The sequence below is a fragment of the Chrysochloris asiatica genome, unplaced genomic scaffold, assembly GCF_000296735.1.
Source record: "Chrysochloris asiatica unplaced genomic scaffold, ChrAsi1.0 scaffold00518, whole genome shotgun sequence".
In the NCBI taxonomy this organism is placed as follows: domain Eukaryota; kingdom Metazoa; phylum Chordata; class Mammalia; order Afrosoricida; family Chrysochloridae; genus Chrysochloris; species Chrysochloris asiatica.
In genome coordinates this window covers 549627-559880 of record NW_006409036.1, presented here as the reverse complement: position 1 = coordinate 559880, position 10254 = coordinate 549627, and positions in this window count along the sequence as shown.

Sequence of the window (10254 nt, the reverse complement as noted above, 5' to 3'; positions counted from 1 at the left end):
TGATGTCATCCCACAACTCTTCTGGTCTTCAGTCTTTAGTGTTTAATGTATCAAATGTATTCTTCAGATGATCTCCAAATTCAGGTAGGATATGGTCAAGATCATATTTTGGCTTTCGTGGACTTTTTTTCATTTTTTTCAGCTTCAGTTTGAATTTGCATATGAGTAATTGATGGTCTGTTCCACAGTCTGCCCCTGGCCTTGTTTTCATTAATTATATCAAGCTTTTCCATTGTCTCTTTCCACAGACGTGGTCAATTTGATTTCTATGTATTCCATCTGGCGAAGTCCATGTATATAGTCGTCCCTTATGTTGTCTGAAGAAGGTATTTGAAATGAACAAATCATTGGTTTTGCAGAATTCTATCATTCATTCTACAGCATCATTTCTATCACCGTGGCCATATTTTCCAATTACTAATCTTTCCTCTTTGCTCCCAAGTTTTGCATTGCAATCACCAGTAATGATCAATACATCTTGATTGCATGTTTGATTGATTTCAGATTGAAGAAGTTGGTAGAATTCTTCTATTTCATTCTCATTGGCTTTAGTGGTTGGTGCATAAATTTGAATAATAGTGGTAATAAATGGGCTTCCCTGTAAGCGCATGGATTTTATCCTATCACATACAGTGTTGTACCTCATGACTCATCTGGATATGTTCTTTTTGACAGTGACTGCAACACCATTCCTCTTCAATTTGTCATTTCTGGCATAGTAAACCATGTGGTTTTCAGATTCAAAATGACCAATACCAGTCGATTTCAGCTCACTAATAGCTAAAATATCGATGCTTTAGGCGTTCCATTTCATTTTTCCCAGATTCATTCTTCATACAGTCCATGTTCTGATTTTCAATGATTATTTACCGCTGTTTCTCTCATTTTGACTTGTGTCCCGTCAGTAAATGAAGGTGCTGTGGGCTTTTTCTCTCACGGGCTTTACTACATTTGCCTCATCAGGGTCAGCTCTATTTGAGGAGGCAGCTCTTCTCCAGCCACATTTTGAGTGCCTTCCAACCTGAGTGGCTCCTTTTCTGGCACTATATCTGACAGTGTTTCTCTGCTATTCATAAGGCTTTCAGTGACTAAATATTGGAAAGTATTTCATCACTCTTTCTTCCTAGTCTATCTTTGTCTAGAAGCTCATCTGAAACCTGTCCACCATGGGTTACCCTGCTGGTATTTAAAATACCATTGATATAGCTTTAAGAATCACAGCAATTCTCAAGCCACCACAGTACAACACACTTACATATGAGTCGTGGCCGTTTGGTTTTAAGTGGAAACTGTCTCTTTAAATTTCTATGAGATTTGTGCGCATTTGTAGAAGAACTCTCCAGGAGTGTGGGTGTCCATTCACTCAGACAGTCCCTCTAGTCACCAGAATGGAGGTGCACAGACAGCAAGAGACCAATGAACAGATACCAAAAAAAGAATGTCCACACCTGTAGCTCCATGGTTCTGTCAGGTGTTCGTGGCTGTTCTGATCCTTTCCCTGCTTAGTCTCTCCCAATATGGTGGCTCAGGGAGCAGCTGAGCATCTTGAATTACATAGCAATGGATTACTTGATTCTGCCACAAATTCCCCTAGCTGTAAGCCTTCAAGCTTCTAAATATTCCTTTATATGTGGTTCAGAGTTCTAGCACCAGCCCCTGAGCCTGCTTGGTCTGGTGTTCAGTGTTGTTGATGACGGAGTTCCTCACTGCATGTCTACCCAACCCACCATCTTGAAGAGCATCTCCATGATAATAATTACTATTAAATTTTGTATTGTTTTTATATTTGCAGTTGCTGTTGTACACCAGATGCTTGTCAATGTGTTATTCTGTGGTGCTTTGACTGTTCCCGTGGTATGAATCATAACAAACTATGAATAACATTAAAAAGAATGAGTATTTCAGAACACTCCATTTTGCTCATGAGAAACCTGTATATAAGCTATAAGGTAGTCATTCAAACAGAAAAAGGAATATTGAATGATTTAAAAATAGGTGAGTAGCAGGGTTCTGTTTTTACAACTTATTTATTCAATCTGTATGCTAAGAAAATAATCTGAAAACTTGGTTAATATGAAGGAGAACATGGCATCAGGATTTGAACCTGTGAGACACAGATGACACAGTTTTGAAGATCAAAGACCATAGCCTTCAGTGTGGATTGTACTTCAATGTAAAGAAAAGGATAATCACAGCTGGACCAATAACATCATGCAAAATGGAGAAAACACTGCAGTTGTCATATACTCCATTTTACTTAGCTCCACAGTCAATAGATAAATGAAGAAATAAAAATGATGTAGTTCATTAGAAATATCTGCTGCAAAAGGCCTCTCTACAGTGTTAAAGAGCAAAGATATCACTTAGATCTAAATTGTGCCTGAGTGTAGTGGTTATGAATCGGGCTGCGAACCACAAGGTCAGCAGTTTGAAACTACCAGCTATTCCATAGGAGAAAGATGAGGCTTTCTGCTCCTGTAAAGATTTACAGCCTCAGAAACCCTGTACAGGGTCACTATGAGTCAGAACCGACTCCATGGCACACAACCACCACCACCACCAAATCCAAGTTCTGGACAAAGCTGAAGAAAATTAAAATATGTTCATCAGAGCCAATATACAATCTTGAGTATATTCCACCTGAATTTAGAGACCATCTGAAGAACAGATTTGATACATTAAACATTAATGACAAAAGACCAAAGAATTTGTAAGATAACATCAAGAACATCGTACCTGAACAAAGCAAAGGATCATTCAAAAGACAGGAGAGAAATAGCAGTTGCTCTAGAACTTGCTCTGGAACATAGAGTAGCTAACCTGAATGGAAGAAATGATGAAGTAAAAGAACTTAACAGAAAATTTCAAAGGTTAGCTAGAGAAGACAAAATATTACAATGAAATGAACAAAGACCTGGAGTTAGAAAACCAAAAGAGAAGATGCTCAGCATTTCTCAAGCTTTAAGAAATAGAATTTTAAAAATCCAAGCCTACACTTTCAACAACATTGTGAAGAATGAGTATTACAGAACACTTAATTGTGCTCATGAGGAACCTGTACATAGATCAAGAGGCAGTTGTTCTAACAGAACATGGGAACACTGAATCATTTAAAATTAAGAAAGGTGTGTGACAGGGTTGTATTCTTTCACCATACTCATTCAACCTGTCAACTTCAGACATATTATCTAGGCGGAGAGTACCTGGAGAATAATATTATGATTGGTAAAGTAGAGGGTGCAAGAAAAAGGGGAAGATCCCCAATGAGATGGATTGGCATAGTGGCAGCAGCAAAGGACTTGGGCGTAGCACTGACTGTGAGGTTGGCACAGGACTAGGCAGTTTTTGATCTGTGTGCATAGGGTCGCTATGAGTTGGTACTGATTCAAAGGCATCTAACAGCAACAACAGCATCAATCTGGTTTTCAGATGATCTCTAAATTCAGGTAGGATATATTCAAGGTCATATTTTGGATCTCATGGTCTTGTTTTAATTTTCTTAGGCTTCGGCCGGAACTTGCATATGACCAATTGATGGTCTGTTCTACAGTCTGCCCCTTATTTTGGGAGCTTTTCTACTGTCTCTTTTCACAGATGTAGTCAATGTGATTTCTGTGTAGTCCATCTGTTGAGGGTCATGTGTATAATCATCTTTTATGTTGTTTTAATAAGGTATTTTAAATGAACAAGTCATTGGTCTTGCAAAATTCTGTCATGAGATCTACAGCATCATTTCTATCACCAAGACCGTATTTTCCAACTACTGATCCTTCCTCTTTGTTTTCAACCTTTGCATTCCAATCACCAGTAATTATCAACAATTTTGATTGCATGTTTGATCAATTCAACCTGAAGAAGTTGATAAAATTCTTCAATTTAATCATCACTGCCTTTAGTAGTTGATGTATAAATTTGAATAATAGTGGTATTGACGAGTTTTCCTTGTAGGCATATGGACATTCCTCTTCATATTTGCCATTTTTGCCATAGTAAACCTTGTGATTGTCAGATTCAGAATTGCCAATACCAGTCCATTTCAGTTGATGCATTCCATTTCATTTTTTAACATCTCCAATTTATCAGATTCTTACTTCACATATCATGATCCAATTATTAATGTTTATTTACAGCTGTTTCTCTTCATTTTGTGTTGTGTCCCATCAGCAAATGAAGGTCCTGAAGGCCTTATCCCATTCACATCATCACGATCAACTCCACTTTGAGGAGGCAACTTTTCCCCAGTCGTATTATGAGTGCCTTCCAACCTGAGGACTCATCTTCCTGTACTATATCTTGCAGTTATGGTGCACTTCATTATACTTCAGTAATCAATATTCTGGTATTATCTGACTGTGTTCCACTGCTATTCATAAGGTTCTCTGTGACTACATATTTGGAAGTTGTCTTCTTTTTCATAGTCTGTCTTCATCTGGATACTCATCTGAATCCTGTCCACAATGGTTGCTTCTGCTGGTATTTAAAATACCAGTGGCATAGCTTTCAGAATCACAGCAATACACAAGACACCACAGTATGACAAACTGACAGATGAGTGGTGGACTCGATGTACAGAAAACAAATATCTTCACAACTGTAGTTATAAATAACATGATAAAATGAGAAAATTGAAGTTGTCAAGGATGTCGTTTTACTTGAATCTACAATCAGTGCTTATGGAAGCAGAAGTCAAGATAATAAATGATGTATTGGAATATCAAAGAGCAAAGATATCAATGTCACCTTGAGAGCTAAGCCATGGTAATTCCAATCATATGTATGTAAAAGATGTATAATAAATAAGCAAAGTCTGACAAGAATGATTGCATTTGAATTATGGCAAAGAATATTGAAAGTACCATGGACTGCCAGTAGAATAAATAAATCTGTATTGGAAGGCATACAGCCAGAATGTGCTTTGGAAATAATGATGGTGTGACTTCATCTCATGTACTTTAAACATGTTATCAACAGGGACCAGTCTATGGAAAAAGTCATCACACTCGTTAAAATAGAAGATCAGCAAAAAGGAACGCCCTCCCAACAAAATGGATTGACACAATGGCGGCAACAATGCGCTCAAACATAGCAATTATGAGGATGTTGTAGGAATGGGCAGTATTTCAGTCTGTTATGCACAGAATCACTATGAGTCTGAGTCAACTCAATGGCACTTAGCAACTACAGCAACCTTCCCCAGATAATGTTCTGCTGCTATCATAAAGGTATTTGTGGCCAATTTTTCAGAAGCGGTCTGCCTCTTGCTTTTCCCCTAGTCTGTCTTAGTCTGGAAACTTTGCTGAAATGTTTCTACCGTGCGAGTCCCTGCTGGTATTTGAAATACTGGTGTCATCACTCCCAGCATGACAACAACACACAAGCAACCACAGTATGACAAACTGACAGACAAGGAGCAATCAACAACCTTTTGGATACAATTTGGCAGGATTGCACTACAACCTCATTGCATTTGTTTATATATATGTTTCTTCTTCTGTTTAGATGAACAATGTCCTATTTAGTAGAACAGTGTCCTACTCTTCTCTCCATGCCCACAGCATAGGTTAGTGCTTACCATACAAGTATGAATGAATATTTGTTGAATTACTAAAAGAGCAAATGGTTGAATAAGGTTCCAACAATGAGAAAGAAAGGAGCATTGAAACAAAGTAAAATACTACTGAGAAAGGGAAATCCCATGATTGAGAGCCAAAACTAGATTGCAGAGAGGCAATCTTTTAGTGTACCCAGAACCTCCCTCCCAAATCTATAGTGGTGCAAGGTTTGTTGGGACACCCTGCAAAGATAGAGAACACACTTAAAGAGAAGTGACCTCCTGGAAAGAATTTCATTCAGATAAGTTACGCATGGAAGTCTGAAGGTGTCTTCTGAGAGTCAAATCTGGCCTAAATTTGCATTTTATTTTTCTCTCCTAGCTCCAGAGAACTAAATCTCTCAAAGAGCAGACAGATGAAAAAAAAATACTTCATTAATTGAGCTCACGGGAATGAAGAACGTAAACTTACAAAAATTTTAAATGCTCTCCTGATACCATTTCAAACCAACTTTATTAATCTCAGGTGATTAAAAATTATGATTTAGTCTTCCAGAGGCCTCATGAGCAGTTCTGTCATCCTGCCGTTCCTGTTATAGAGTTCTGGACTTCATGCATCATCCAAGAAAGAAATTTCACTAGTAAACCCAGAGTATTCCTGATAATATCTGGGTAAGCCATAGAATCTTCTCAGTTGTTGGGGAATGTGATGTGGTGCATTGTTGCTGTTATTGTTAAGTGCCACTGAGTTGGTTCTGACTCGTAGATCCCCATATAGGTTTCTTTGCAAAATTACAGAATGCCTCTTGTCTTTCATTGGGGCTTGAGCTGCCAACATGGTGGCCCAATCCAGTGCTTATCTCTACAGAAACACAGTGTTCAGTTTAGAGGATGTTTAACAGGGATAATGATACAAAATCCTGCCACGTCAAAACCCCTAATTCTGGAAGGAGGTTCTTGACGACGTATCTCCTTTCTTTGATCTATCTCATCTAGTGCTGATTTTCAATGACCCATTTCTCAAGATAATATTTCTCTTTGTTTCACTGATACTCCTTTATCTGTCATTGTTGGAAACATTTGTTTCATCTTATTCAACTATTTATTTTTTTAATCAGTCAATAAACATTTATTCGCAAGCACTGTATGGCAAAATAATACCTGGAAATTAGGAAATCAGTAAACCATTGTTCCTTCTCTCAATGTATTCACAGTAAAAACAGGGAAAGTGTCATAGAAAAAATAAAAGTAATTCCTTCAGATGATACTACAATACTTATGAATTGGGTTTAAAATTAATCGCTTCTTCCTTTGAAGGTTACTGAATAATTCACAGATCACCTTAAAGGAAAACTGAGTTTTTCCAAGTGGAGTAAGAGTAACCCCAGAAAGTGGCAGAGGAGTAGTATATGTAGAGATTAATTAAATTATAGGATGTGCTTGTTGCTGTTGTTAGGTGCCATCAAGTTGGTACCAACTCATAGTGGCCTCATTCACAACAGAAGGAAACACTGCTGGGTGCTGGGCCACCCTCACGATTGTTGTTACATCTGAACCCATTGCTGCGACCACTGTGCCAATCCATCTCACTGGGCGTCTTCCTCTTTTTCTCTGACCCTCCACCTTGCCAAACATGATATCCTTCTCCAGTGACTGGTCCCTTCTGATAACACATTGAAAGTATAAGAGACTCAATCTGGCTGTCCTGACCAACAAGAAGTACTCTGGCTGCACATCCTCCAGCACAGACTCATTTGTTCCTCTGGCAGTCCATGGTACCTTCAATATTCTCTTCTAACACCATAACTCAAATGCAGTAATTCTTCTATAGTCTTCCTTATTCACTGTCAAATTTTCACATGCATATAAAGTCATTGAAAATACAATGGCTTGGATCAGGTACACGTTAGTCTTCAAACATATGTCTTTGCTCTTCGGCACTTTAAAGAGGTCTTTTGCAGCAGATTTGCCTAATGCAATAAATACATCATTTAATTTCCTGGCTGATGCTTCCATGAGTGTGGATGGTTGGTCTGAGTAAAATGGAGTCCTTGACAACTTCAATCTTTTGTTCAATGATAAGAATGTTGTTTATTGGTCCAGTGGTGAGGATTTTTGTTTTCTTTACATTGAGGTGCAATCCATACCGATGGCTGTGGTCTTTTATCTTCGTCAGTAAGTATTTTAAGTCCTCTTCACTTTTAGCAAGCAAGGTTGTATCATCTGCACATCACAAGTTGTTAATGAATCTTCCTCCAATACTGACACTATGCATTCTTCTTCATATAATCCAGCTTCTCAGATTATTTGCTCAGCATACAGTTTGAATAAGAATGGAGAAAGAATACAACCCTGGCGCACACATTCCTAATTTTAAACCATTTGGTGTTCCCTTTTTCTGTTAAAAAAAACCTGCCTTTTGATCTATGTACAGGTTCCTCAAGAGCACAATTAAGTGTTCTGGAATACTCATTCTCCACAATATTGTCTATAGGTTGTCATGATCCACACAATCAAAAGACTTTGCATAGTCAATAAAGCACAGGTAAACATCTTTCTGATATTCTCTGCTGTCAGCTAAGATCCATCTGACATCAGCAATGATATCATTCTTTCCACAGCCTCTTCTGAATGTGGCTTGAACCTCTGGAAGTTCTCTGTCAACGTATGGTTGCAACTCTTTCTGTATTACCTTTAGTAAAACTATACTCACATGGGATAGCAAAACTATTGTCCAATTAATTCCACATTCCATTGGGTCACCTCTCTTGGGAATGGGCACAAATACAGATCTCTTCCCATCAGTTGACCAGGTAGATGAATGAGTGCCTCCAGTGCTGCATCACTTTCTTGAAAGATTTTAGTTTGTATTCCATCTAGTCCCAGCACATTGTTCTTTGACAAAGACTTCAATGCACTTGGACTTCATCTTCAGGATAATTGGCACTTGATCATATGCTACTTCTTGAAATAGTTGAACATCAATCATTTCTTTTTGGTACAGTGACTCTGTGTACTCCATTCCATCTTCTTTCAATGTTTTCTGTATCATTCAATATTTTGCCCATGTTGTTGTTAAGTGCCGTCGAGTCAGTCCCAACCCATAGTGACCCTGTACAGGGTTTCCGAGACTGTAAATCTTTACGGGGGCAGAACGCCTCATCTTTCTCCTGCAGAGCAGCTGGTAGTTTCGAACTGCTGGCCTTAAGATTCGCAGCCCGATTCATAACCACTATGCTACCATTTTGCCCATAGAATCTTTCAATCCTGAAAGTCAAGCTTTGAATTTTTCTTCAGTTCCCCCAGCTTGAGAAATGCTGAATACATTCTTACCTTTTAATTTTCTAATTCCAGGTCTTTGTACATTTTATTATAATATCTGACTTTGTCTTCTCGAGCTGACCTTTAAAATTTTTGTTTAACTCTTGCACCTCCTTACTTCTTCCATTTACTTTAACATCTTTATTCTGTAGAGCAAGTTTCAAAGTCTTTTATGACATCCAATTTTGTATTTTCTTCTTTATTTTCTTAATGTCTTTTTGCTTCATTCCTAGATGGTGTCCCACAACTCTTCAGGTCTTCAGTCTTCAGAGTCTAATGCATCAAATCTGTTCTTCAAGTGATCTCTAAATTCAGGTGGGATATACTCATGGTCATATTTTGGCTCTTGTGGACTTGTTTTAATTTTCTTCCGTGTCAGCCTGAATTTGCATATGAGCAATTTATGATCTATTCCACATTCTGCCCTGGCCTTGTTCGTGGCTGATGATATGGAGCTTTTCCACCATATCTTTCCACAGATGTAGTCAATTTGATTTCTGTGCATGCCATCTGGTGAGGTCCCTATATAGAGCCATCTTTTATGTTAGTTCCATAGGATATTTAATATTCTTTGCTAACATCATAATTGAAAGACATTGATACTTTTTTGGTCTCCCTTATTCATTGTCCAACTTTCACATTATATGAAGTGATTGAAAATATCATGCCTTTAACTCAAATGATTCCTTTGTCCTCAAGGTGATGTCTTTGCTTTTTAACAATTTGTGAAGTCTTTTGCAGCAGATGTGCCTTATGCAATACGTTGTTTTATTTCTGGACTGCTGCTTCCATAAGCATTGATTGTGGGAACAGGGAGAAGTAAATCTTTGACAACTTCAGAATTTTCGCCATTAGGAACACTATGCATTAGAACTGACTAAATGGCAGGAAGTTTTTAGGTGGGTGTGTAGAGGGTTTGAAGAGGTTTCATGAAGAGGAAATAGCACTGTGAGATATCCTAAACTGAATCTGTCCTACATAATCAAAATGCAGGTTTTAGAAAAAAATGAAAGTTGGAGGAGATAAAGTGTAGTTTATGGAGGAATGAATTATGTTTCTTTCATATTCAATAATAAGCATAGGATATAATATACACACTAGCATTTATATGTCAATTTGTCATACTGCAATGGTTTGTGTATTGCTGTGATGCTGAAAGCTATGCAACCAGGATTTTAAATATCAGCAGGGTCACCAATGGTGGCCATATTTCAGTTGAGCTTCCAAACTAAGACAAGGAAGAAGTAGAGGTGAACTACTTCTGAATGTTTAGACACTGAAAATCATCTAAGTAGCATCAGAACACTATCAGATAATGCCAGAATATTGAATATTGAAACATCAAGAACAGTACCAGACTGTTGTGAGATATAGTGCTGGAA